The 12,000-nt window shown below is 46.4% G+C and overlaps 1 protein-coding gene across 5 annotated transcripts in view; it reads left to right on the forward strand.

Moving 5' to 3' along the window:
• KIAA1958 (KIAA1958 ortholog) overlaps window positions 1-12,000 on the forward strand; it is a 962,448-nt gene that overhangs the window by 147,233 nt on the left and 803,215 nt on the right. For 4 of the 5 annotated variants that reach the window (XM_069630639.1, XM_069630637.1, XM_069630638.1 and 1 more), the window contains exon 2: window positions 4,096-4,280. The exons of the other annotated variant lie outside the window; for it this stretch is intronic. The gene's annotated coding sequence lies outside the window, so the exon portion shown is untranslated. The remainder of the gene's footprint in view (window positions 1-4,095; window positions 4,281-12,000) is intronic. 5 annotated transcript variants of the gene reach the window in all.

The following is a 12,000-nucleotide window of genomic DNA, read 5'->3' on the forward strand; positions in this document are numbered from 1 at the left end:
ACCAGACTAAGGGACAGGAGGATTTAATCCACTCCTGAATGAATCTCATACCTCTAGTCAATAACATACATCCTAGAGAGACCATCAGCATGTTGGTGGTGACACCCTGACCTGTGCTCAATGGTGAAATCAAACCCTTGCAGGCAGATTGACCATCTCAATAGTTTTGGGGTTTCCCCTTTTATATGCATTAACCATCTCAAGGGTTGGTGGTCAGTCTGAATGACAAAAGTAGAACCATACAAGTATGGCCTAAACTTGTTCAGAGCCCACACAATAGCAAAACACTCTTGTTCAATGGTTGCCCACATTGTTTCAGGATCCTTCAGTTTTCTACTGATGAAGCAAATGGGTTGCTCCCTACCTTTCCCATCCAGTTAACTGAGGACTGCACCTATTGCTACATTTGAAGCATCTGTTTGCACAATGAAAGTTTGGTGATAGTCAGGAGCTCTGAGTACTGGGGCTAAGCAAAGAGCCTTTTTCAGGGTTTCAAAGGCCTGATTGCATTCCTCATTCCACCTAACCTTTTTAGGAAATTTTGGAGAGGAGATGACATTCAGTGGAGAAGCTATGGACCCATAGTTCTCAATGAAATTCCTGTAATACCCAGTGAGACCTAAGAAGGCTCTCACCTGGGACTGAGTAGTAGGTGTTGTCCAATTTTGCACAGCTTCAATCGTACTGGGCAAAGGCCTTATTTTTCCACCTCCTACCTCATGTCCAAGGTAGACCACTTTCCTCTGTCCAACCTGGCATTTACTTGCCTTTATGGTCAGATTGGCCTTCCCAAGAGCGTGCTAAACATATCTCAGGTGGTCCACATGTTCCTCCCAGGAATTGCTGAACACTGCTATGTCATCCATGTATGCCATGCAGAAGTCCTCCATCCCATTCAGAACCTGGTTTGCCATCCTTTGAAATGTAGCAGGTGCATTTTTCAATCCAAAAGGCATAACCTTAAACTGGTATAAGCCAACTGGGGTAGAAAATGCAGTTTTCTCCTTGGCATGGTCTGTCAGGGCTATTTGCCAATAGCCTGACGTCAAGTCAAATGTGCTGAGGAACTTGGCTGCACCAAGTCTATCCACCAACTCATCTGTCCTTGGCAAAGGGTGGGCATCAGTCTTAGTGACTGCATTAAGAGCTCTGTAATACAAGCAGAATCTAAGTTCTTTAGATCCTGCCTTTGGTACTAACACAACTGGGCTAGACCATGGACTAGTAGAGGGCTCTATTACCCCGAGATCAAGCATCTTGTTGACCTCACCTTTGATGTGGGTTCTTACATTTTCTGACATTCGATATCCTCTGCTTTTGACTGGCAGACAGTCACCAGTGAGTATGTCATGCTGTCCCCAAGGGGTCAAGCCTGGTGAAAGTGAGACAGAGAGGCAAACTGATTCAACATAGATTTGCACTCTTCCTGTTGCTCAGGTGTCAGATTTGAAGAGAGATTTACTCCTTCAATCTTTTCGTCTAAAGGTAAGCCCCTGAGGAGATCAGGAAGAGCTTCACTCTCTTCTTCCTCTGATGATGCTACAAGCATAGCTCCTAAATCAGGTCTGGAGACATACGCTTTTAGTCTGTTGGTGTGGAAGAGTGTTGGAGCCTCCTTGGGATTGCCCAAGTCCACCAGATAGTTGACCTCTCCAAGTTTACCCACAACTTTGAAGGGTCCCATCTATTTGTCTTGCAAGGCCCTCTGCCTTGTTGGAATCATAACGAGAACTAGTTGGTCCTGAGTAAACTCGACCATGTTAGCCTTTTGGTCATGCCAGTGCTTGACCAATGCTTGTCCAGCTTTCAAGTTATCACTTGCTTCTGCCATCATTTGTGACAGTCTCCTTCGGAGACCTTTCACATAGTCAGTCACTCTGACTGGCTTGGGGGAAGGAGCACTCTCCAACCCCTCCTTGATCAGGGCCAATGGACCTCTAACCGGATGACCATAAAGACGTTCAAAGGGAGAATAACCTACTCCCTCCTGAGGGACTTCTCTAAAAGCAAAGAGCAGGCATGGTGGTAGAAGGCCCCACTTTCTTTTAAGGGGGTCCTCTAAAGCACCCATCATACTCTTCATGGTTCTGTTGACCTTTCAACAAGCCCATTTGTCTGAGGGTGGTATGCGGTCGAGAACTTGTAAGTAACTACGCAGGTTTTCCACATGGCTTTCATGTAGTGGGACATAAAATTTGACCCCCTGTCAGAGATTACTTCCTTAGGAAACCCAACCCTGGTAAAAATACCAAGGAGGGCCTTAGCCACAGCCGGAGCTGTAACAGTCCTCATAGGAATTGCCTCAGGGTATCTAGTAGCATGGTCTACTACAACAAGTATAAACCTGTTGCCTGAGGAAGTTGGAGGATCAAGGGGACCAACAATGTCAATCCCTACTCTCTCAAATGGGACTCCCACTACAGGGAGAGGCACTAAAGGTGCCACATTCTTGGAGCCAACCTTACCAGAAGTCTGGCAGGTGTGGCAGCTCCTGCAGTACTTATCTACTTCAGCCCCCATCTTTGGCCAATAAAAGTAGAGTGAGAGCCTTTCCTTAGTCTTCTTGAAACTCAAGTGACCAGCCAAAGGAATCTCATGGGCTAACTACAAGAACTGTGGTCTGTTCTCTTGGGGTACTACAAGTCGTTTGTTGTCCCCAGGTGCAGACTCTGTTGGTTCACTGTAGAAGAGGCCATCTTCCCAGTGTAACCTATATTTCCCAGGCTCTTGCCATTCAGTCTGAGCATCTGCCTGGTGGCGAAGACCTTCCAGAGTTGGACATTCTCTCTGTCCCTTACTGAAGTCTGCCCTGTTGGGTCTACCTTCTGCCAGTAAAGACTGCAGCTCAGGATGGTCAACAGGATCCAGATCTCCAATGAGTTCCTGGCCTTCCACTAGCTCTTCTTCAGAGTCTAGTTTAACCACACAGGGTTGTACCTCCCTCTCAGCCTCAACTGGAGGGAGAGTTACTGGTGTAACTTTGGACAACCTAGAAGTCCTTGTTGGCTGCACTGGAGTGCTGGCTGTGAGGTTCTTTTTAGAAGTTTTAGGTTTCCCTTTTTCTTCTAGTTTCTTAGATCCAGCAGCTGACATCTCCAGTGGAGTAGGAGTGATCTCTTTCTTCATCATCTCCTTGGGAGTACCTCTCATGGTTCTCTCCCTTGCAGGTCTGGTGAGCTCCTGTAACCTTTTACTAGGAGGTCTGGGGGTATGTGACACTACTCCAAGAGTTTTCAAGTCATTACCCAGCAGAACCCTTCCTGGCACCTCACTTTGTATGCTGACAGGTATCTTCACAGTCATGTCATTACACTGGATGAGAACTGGTAATTGGGGAAGCATCTGCACAGGCCCTCCAGCTAACTTGGTGAGGCGTTTGAGTGCCTTACCAACATCCTCAGCCTGAAAAAACGATGTGTCCACCACAGTTATGCTGGCCCCAGCGTCCCTAATGGCAGGAGTATCCTGACCATTCACCTGGACACTGTCCTTATAATACTCTTTAGTATTATATGGGATAGAATTATAGACATCTAAGTTCTGTTGTTCCCACAAACCCAGAGACACTAAAGAAACACTGGCTGAGACTCCAATGGGTTCATCAGCCAGTAATAGAAAGTTTCCACTTGCCATTTGTACTTCCTCCTCTGGAGCGAAGGCTAAGGAGACAAGCTGGACTTGATGTTTCTTGAGAATCTCATCCGTTTTTTTTTATATCTGTTTATTTAATCATTCACATAGTCATGAACAAAATATGCATCGTAAAAAGAAATTAGTAAAACAAAAAGAAATTAAATGACATCATAATTAACATTTCATAGTTAAAGTTAAAATTCCAATAATTAATCTTACTCCTGCAATGTTCAGCACAACTTGATTCCCAGACCACATCTCATACAGCAGGCACTATAAATTCGCAACTTTTGCTGCTGTCAAGTTGGAATTATTTTTTCGAGGAGTGCTCAACATATGTCCCTTATTTTAAGGGTGTGGTGTGTTTGTTTGTTGTGTTTTTATGTGTGCTGCATTCTAATTTATTTTTTGGTTTGGTAATACACATGTGCTCATCTCAGGATGTGTTGTTTTGTTTGGTAGGAAAGTGCCTTGGATCTTTGTGGATGGATGGCATTGTGGCTTTAATGGCCAAGAAAGTCAAACAGCTTCCAATAGAGCTTTTCTTAAAGCTGTTATCTCTTCTACTGCTGCCTTGAAAACTGTGACTGTTGAGCATGTTGAGGAGTAGAAGAACCCAGTTTGGTCACAAAAATAGATTTAACAAGGTAAGAAAAAAATATATTTGAAATTGTTTGACCTTGCTGTAGAAAGAGGGAAAACATTAATTTGCCCATTGACGTGTCTTGAAAGGACAGATATTTCTGAAAGTAAGCAAGCAAAATAGAAAAATGTCATTGTTATCAGCTGAACACAATTGGGAATCCCCTCTTAAAATGTTAGTGTTGCCTAATATACTTCGCTGTGTTGTGAAAACTAAAGATGAAAGCCTACTTGGTGAGTGAGGTTGGATGGGTGTCATTGGCAGAAGTCTGCTTTCTGCTGCACACTTTTATACTCCCAGGTATACTTACCAGAACATTTTAATCGTTTGGTAACAATAAATTGCTCATATGTACTGGTGGCCTGGCATCTGTTGCATTTCTTTCCATGTATTTCTCAACTGATTTGATTGCAATTGTATGGCTTTTAAACACTTTGTTCCCCAAAACTGTTCTGTAAGATGCACATCATATCCCATCAGTTTACACTAATTGTCAAGCATGTATGTGAACTGCCCCAAGTCCTCCTACATTACTAAGGACTCCCTCGCTTTGCTCAGTCATTCATGCTGATTTGGGGGAAATATAATGCCCCTCTACTAAAAATGTTCCCCCTTTGGGACAGGCCTTGAGTCATTTAGAATGCTAGTACCCTTCCAGAAGCCCTCTGCGCTACTTGGCACCATAATCTGGCCCTCCCAAGTGCCACTGGGCCCTTTTCTTTCCTCTACCTCACTCTCTACCTGCGGCATCCCTTATGCCTCGATCCTCTCGCCATGGCTCTTCGACATTTACCTTGCCCCTCTTGCCCACTTGATCTGCACCTTCTCTCCTCATTTCCAGTGTTATGCTGATGACACAAAGCTCCCCTTTAAACGTATCCCCACCTCCTCTCTTTCCTCTCTCATTCCTGTCTGTTTGCTATTCAGGCATGGTGTACTGCTAACAATCTCTGCCTTAATGTCAGTAAGACGGAGATCCTTCTCATTGGGACTCCTGCCCCCTCCTCCCTTCCTACTTTCTCCCCTCACCCTCGTGTGAGGCTAAAAACCTGGTTGTCATCTTCAACACCTCTCACTCGTTCTTACCTCATATCGCTGATCTTGCCAAGAAGGCCCACTTTCAGCTTCACCTTCTCAGAGGCATTCTCCCTTTCTCCATCTTCCCCCAGAAACTGAATTTTAAATAGATTGTGTCCTCCAACATATTCCTCATCTTTGATATATCCAATATCCAGCATCAGCTGCTTCTGATTATTTTTATTTCTGCAGAGGGCGCTGTGCGTCGATGCAGTCGACTCCATGTCCCTCGAGGGCCTCCGTCTCGCGCGTGATTTTATCAAAGGCATATATAGCACTCGCAGTGCCTGTTGGCTTCAGTTCTGTTTTTCCGAGTAAGCTCACGCTTCGAGAACTACGGCACGCTTCAGTATTTCCTTGAGAAACTCTGAAAATGTCTTATTCTTCGACACTGACTACCCCGAAGACCAGGTTTAAAATGTGTCAAGAATGCGATGCCAAGATGTCGTTGACCGATTCGCATCGAGATTGCTTGTGGTGTCTCGGTGTGGAGCACAAGACCTCGGCCTGTTCAAAGTGTTAATCGATGACTGAAAAAGCTCTGAAGGAGCGTAAGGGGAAATTGGCGGTAGGTAGATTCCCTAATACCCCATCGACTACCCCGTCGAAGAAACCTTCTTCTGATGAAGCAAGAGGCGACTCTCCTTGAAGAAAGAAGGCAAAAAGGTCCAGGTCGAAGAGTGGCTCCCACCACTCCTCGTCGTCGTTGAGGAAGTCGAGGAAGATGCACCATAAACTGCCTACTTTGATGTCTGACCCCTCTCATGAGAGAGCTATATCCTATCCCACTAAGGCCTCCACTCCTGCCGAATGGGAAGCATTCAGGCAAGAAATGCTTAAGATACTCGAGAGCCAAAAACCTTCAAAGCAGTCAGGCCATGCTCCTACCTCGCCTTCTAAAGCCGGTAAGGAAAGGGCTTGTACCAAATCCTGTGTTTCCTCAAACCTGGAACGAAGGTCAGATCCCCATCGAGAGGCCTCGACACGATGAGAAATCATCGAGGGATCCTTTGAGTCATAAGTCGAAAGACAGGTCAAGGTCGTTGACGCCAGCGGGCCCATCATTGCCAGTGGCGCCATCGAAGTCGAAAACGTCTTTATTGAAGGCATTCTGAAGAGACTGCAACGGATCCAAAATACAGCAGCCAGACTACTCCTCAAACTATCCAGAAGAGACCACTTCACCCCTGCCCTAAAAACACTACACTGGCTTCCATTAAAACATTGCATCACCTTCAAAACAATGTGCATAACGCACAGGGCAATCCGTGGAGAAGGAGCAGAATTCCTACAAAAGAAAATTACAATCTACAAGCCAACGAGACCCCTCAGGTCAAGCAACGAAATCCGCCTGGAACTAAAACCATACATTAAGAAAAAACTCAGAGGCACCGCCTTCTACCACTTAGCTGCAAAAACCTGGAACAACATCCCAAAAGAAATGAGAAACACTGAAGATCACCTAAAATTCAGAAAATTACTAAAAACCTTGCTCTTCAACACCACAGACTCGAACTGAGACAACAGAAAGGAAATAATTGACTAAACCGGAAAGAACATTGACAAGCTCCCAGAACCGACAGAGAAGCACCCACTGCACCTGAACAGGTGACATCGGGCAGAGTTGAACACAGGTGACACCCAAGGAGACGGAGTCAACAACCCCATCCAATCCCATCCAACATCTTCACCCGCCCCTTAGCTGCTACTAGGTACCACCGGGTTATGGAATTGTCAAGACACTACCGAACACCACGCTAACTGAGTTGGGGACACTGGCGGATGCACTGGCCATGCAGGCGGGGGGAGGAACATGTGGGGTTGTCAGGGAGGCTAGTGGAGGTGGCAGCGAGACATGAAAGGGACCTTGAATGCAGGACGGGCCCAGACCTAACTAGAGGCACAAGATGCCCTGTACCCCATCTGTAGAGATCACGCAAGCCCAAATCGTCAATTTCAGGATAGAGATGCCAACTAACCAATTCCACTAACAATTTCCTCCTCTGCTTACACCTCTCAAACTCCAAACCAAACACAACCACAGATCTACAGCACAACAAACCGCACAAACTTCTCTACACCGCAACAACAAAACAAAAAAAACACAGACTCGCACAACAGCACACGATGACTGCCGGCCGCAAACACCCCAGGTCCAGCCAACTGACCGACCGGGCTGAGGCCGCCAACTGCACATCACTGCATTCTCGCACCTTTCCAGCCGCCTCCCACTAACTCACTCACCCTCCCTCCCTCTTTCAGACCCGCCAGAGCGCCAGGGGACCACTCCGGTGTTGATAGTGCATGGTACAAATGTCCTTTAACATTAACATTAACGACTCTTTGGGCATTGGGCTTGAAATTTTCAAAGCCTTCAATGCCTTTACCTGAAAAAACATTCACTCCTTTACCAAGAAAGGAATTCTTTAAATCTCTGACCTCTATTTATGAGGACAATGAGCCATCTGATAATGAAGCGCCCTTTGGTTTACAGTATGGCATGCCAAATGTCTCTGATAGTTTAATTTCAGAGGAGTCCAGACTGAAAGATCTGTATGGAAATTTGCAGATAGCCAGTGGAGTGGACACTTAACCGGAATTAGAATTTGGAAATCCTGAATCAGATGAACATGCTGATGCCTCTTACAGGCAGTTGATGACCAGGGTAGTGGATTACCTGGGATGGAGCAGACCTGCCCTCCCTTTCGAACAAGATGAATTTACAGACATACTAGATAAAGGTCCTCAAAAGGATCCCATATTACCTTTTCACATTCTATTCAGAAAAGCGTAAGTGCCTATTGGGAAGCACCGGAGTCAAGTCCGGCAGTAATAGGAACTTAAGGAAATACGGCCGATCAAGTAGTGACCCCAGCTACTTATCAAACACCCTACCCCAGAAAATCTGGTGGTGCAGGCGGCAACCGTTACCCCGAAACAGGCAGCTTATCCGACAATCGCACCAGGTAGGGATGATAAAAGGATAGATGCCTTTTCAAGAAATGTAGTTTCTGCTGGGAGCATGGCTCTTAAATCAGTCAACTCTACATGTACCTTAGCAAAGTTTTCATACACTCTATGGGACTCCATTTCTATGGCGACTGAGCATATTCCCGAAGGAGAGGAAAGAGACAGTTTCTTGGCCATTGCTAAGGATGGCAAGGAAACCATGCGTGAGTCTCTTCAGTCTGGTCTGGATTCTGCTGACCGCATCAGCAGAGCCATGGCAGCAAGCACCGTAATTCACAGATTTGCATGGTTAAGGAAATCTGGATTTGCACCGGACGTGCAGTCTAGATTCCTTAACATGCCTTTTGCCGGGTCTCATCTTTTCGGCAGCAAGGCTGACGAAACCCTTGAGAAGCTGCAGACCTCGAAGGCGGCAGCCAAATCTTGGGGTGCCGCTATCAGGCAGCCTCACCCTTTTCACCCCAGCGCACCATCTTGGAGGGATAGATCCTTTTGGCTACTACTCCTCAGTTGGAAGAGTGAGAGGAATGGCTGGTCAAAGTAACAAAGGATGGTATTCTCCATATTTTCTAATCCCCAAGAAGGACGGAGGACTGAGAGCCATCTTGGACCTGAGATACTTGAACAAGTTCCTCAGGAAGGAAAAGTTCATTGGACCTTCAGGATGCTTATTTTCATGTGCCAATCCATCTCAAGCACAGAAAGTACCTGATGTTCGCTGTTGGTGGTTGTCATTATCAGTTTCGAGTTGTGCCATTCGGGCTGATTTGACCAAACTGGTGGCAGTGAGTCTCGGGAGACGGGGGATTCATGTCTACCCCTACCTGGACCATTGGCTCATCAGGGCGCGTTCTCCCGAACAAGTCCTGGATCATCTCAACGTAACCTGCCACTCTCTTCACAGGCTGGGCTTCTCCCTCAATTACAAGAAGCCCCATATGACACCATCTCAAAAGCTCCTGTTCATCAGGGCTGTACTGGATACATCCTTGGGAAAGAGCTTGCCACCCGATGTGAGGGTTCCAGCCATTTTGCAGATGGTCTCCAAGTTTCAGAGTGCCCAGCATCTCCTGGCCTTCGACTCAGGTTGCTCAGCCTCATGGCATCCTGCATTTTTCTGTTGCCAGAGGCTCGTCTGAGAATGAGATCCCTTCAATGGGCTCTCAGGACACAATGGTCTCAATTCTCAGGCAACATGTCAGACCTACTTTAGGTTCCAAGCAGGGTCGCACAGGATCTCCTGTGGTGGGCCTGTGAGGACAACATTCTGAAGGGAGAACCTTTTTGGCAACCATGGCTGGAGATAACAGTAGTGACGGATGCCTCACTTACGGGGTGGGGAGCCCACGCAAACAATCTGACAATCAGCGGTCGTTGGTCTCCATCGGAGTCTAAACTACACATCAATCTTTTGGAACTGAGAGCATCAGACTTGCGCTGAAGGATTTTCTGCCCTCTGTCCGGGGATAGAATGTCCTGATAATAACAGAAAACACAGTGGCCATGTACTGCCTCAACAAGAGAGGAGGTGTATCGTCACTACCACTTTGCAGAGATGCAATGCAGTTCTGGTTCTGGGCAGTTCAAGAAGGAATCTTTCTTACAGAGGTTTACCTAGCCTGAGAAAAGAACACCGCGGCAGACGCTCTGAGCAGGCAGAGCGCAGTCTTCCATGAGTGGAAACTAGCTCAGGAAGTCCTTCAAGAGATCTTCACCCTTTGGGGAACCCCTCAAGTGGAACTGTTCGTGGAAGTGCAAACTGTTCTGCTCCAGGGAATTTCCACCAAGAGGAGCTCTAGGAGACGCGTTTGTGGTTGACTGGGAGTTTCCACTCCTGTATGCGTTTCCTCCAGTCCCCCTCATTCCTCACGTGATCAGGAGGTTGAGAAAGTTCGGAAGACACATGATCCTAATTGCCCCGGATTGGGCCAGGAGGACGTGGTACCTGGACCTTCTGGACATGCCCATCTGCCCTCCAATCCGTCTTCCACAAAGAGAGGACCTTCTCTTGTGAGAGGAGGGTCGGTTTATCCATCCAGAGGTCAAGACACTCAGCCTTCATGTATGGTTTCAGAGAGGCTGAGGTATAAGGATTGGGACCTCCCGGATGACATAATGGAGATTTTGCTTTCAGCCAGAAGACCAGCAACGAAGTCTTTGTACCATTGCCGTTCGAACAAATTCTGCAGCTGGTGCAGGGACAAGAATGTAGACCCTTTTCTATGCAAAACACTGGAGGTGTTCCTTTCTACTTAACTTAGCCAAGCTGGGGCTCGAGGTTGAGACCATTAAAGGTTATTTGGCGGCCCTACCCATTTTCAAGCGCTTGTCTGAGGAAACTTCATATTTTAAGATACCTTTGCTGATGCAATTTCTGAAGGGACTCACTAATGTGTTCCTTACATCTCCCTTTCAAGTTACCATTTGGGACCTTAATCTGGTATTAACATGTCTTATGGGTGCACCATTTGAACCACTCCATTCATGTCCCTTAAGGTTACTAACGTTCAAGACCATCTTGTTGGTAGCACTAACTTCAGCCCGTAGAGTGAGTGAGTTGCAGGCACTATCCTCTAAAACACCATTTACAGAATTTCATAAGGACACAGTCGTCCTGAGGTTTAAGCCTTCATTTCTATTCAAGGTCATTTCAGACTTTCATTTAGGACAAAAGGTTGTGTTACCCACTTCCTATCCTCCACCTCATCCTGGCAAGGAGGAAGAGAGTTTGCACAGATTAGATCCAGGTAGAGCGCTAAGCTTCTACATTTCTAGATTGTCCAAACTTTGTCTGGATGATCAACTTTGTTTAGGTTATACAGGTCACAAACTGGGTCAGGCTGTAACACAGCAGACCTAATCAAGATGGATTATTCTAGCAATTTCAGAATGCTACAGGCTGGCGGCAAAGATCCTCCAGAAGGCTTGAGGGCCCATTCCACCAGGGGCATGGCTACTTATTCGGTTCTGCAAAGAGGTGTTCCTATTAAAAACATTTGTGAGGCAGCTACGTGGTCTACAACACACACTTTCACAAAGCATTACTGCCTTGATTCTTTCCTGAGTCAGGATTGAAGCTTTGGAAAAGCTGTCCTCTATTCTGTTCATGGAAACCATTGATAAATTCGTACTACCTTCACCAAAACCAACACTGCTTTAGGAGTCTTATCAAAGATGAGGAATACGTGGGAGGACACAATCCATTCAAATAACAAGTTACTTAACCCACGTAAAGTTCTTTCGTCTGGATGTTCCTCCCAAGTATTCCACATCGCCCCCCATTCTACCCCGCAGTAGAATTTCCAATGTTAATACAGCTCTCGTTCCCTCAGAGCCTAATACGACCAAACCTGTGTTGATGCGGTTAGTTCTACTAAAAGAAAAAACAGAACTGAAGCCAACGGGCGCTGCACGTGCTATATATGCCTTTGACTACGGATTACGGAGGCCCTCGAGGGACATCAAGTCGACTGCATTGACGCACAGAGCCCTTTGCCAAAAAATGTTTTCCGAAGCAGCTGAAGCTGCATATTGAATATCAAAGATGAGGAATACGTGGGAGGAACATCCAGTCGAAAGAACGTTACCAGGGGTAAGTAACTTGTTATTTTCCCTATCCCATCCCTCCGCCCTGATCTTCCCCTTCCCCCCTGCACTTCCTGTTACTGCACTTGCAC

This window comes from Ambystoma mexicanum, chromosome 6q (genome assembly GCF_040938575.1).
Source record: "Ambystoma mexicanum isolate Mex_15411 chromosome 6q, UKY_AmexF1_1, whole genome shotgun sequence".
Lineage (NCBI taxonomy): Eukaryota > Metazoa > Chordata > Amphibia > Caudata > Ambystomatidae > Ambystoma > Ambystoma mexicanum.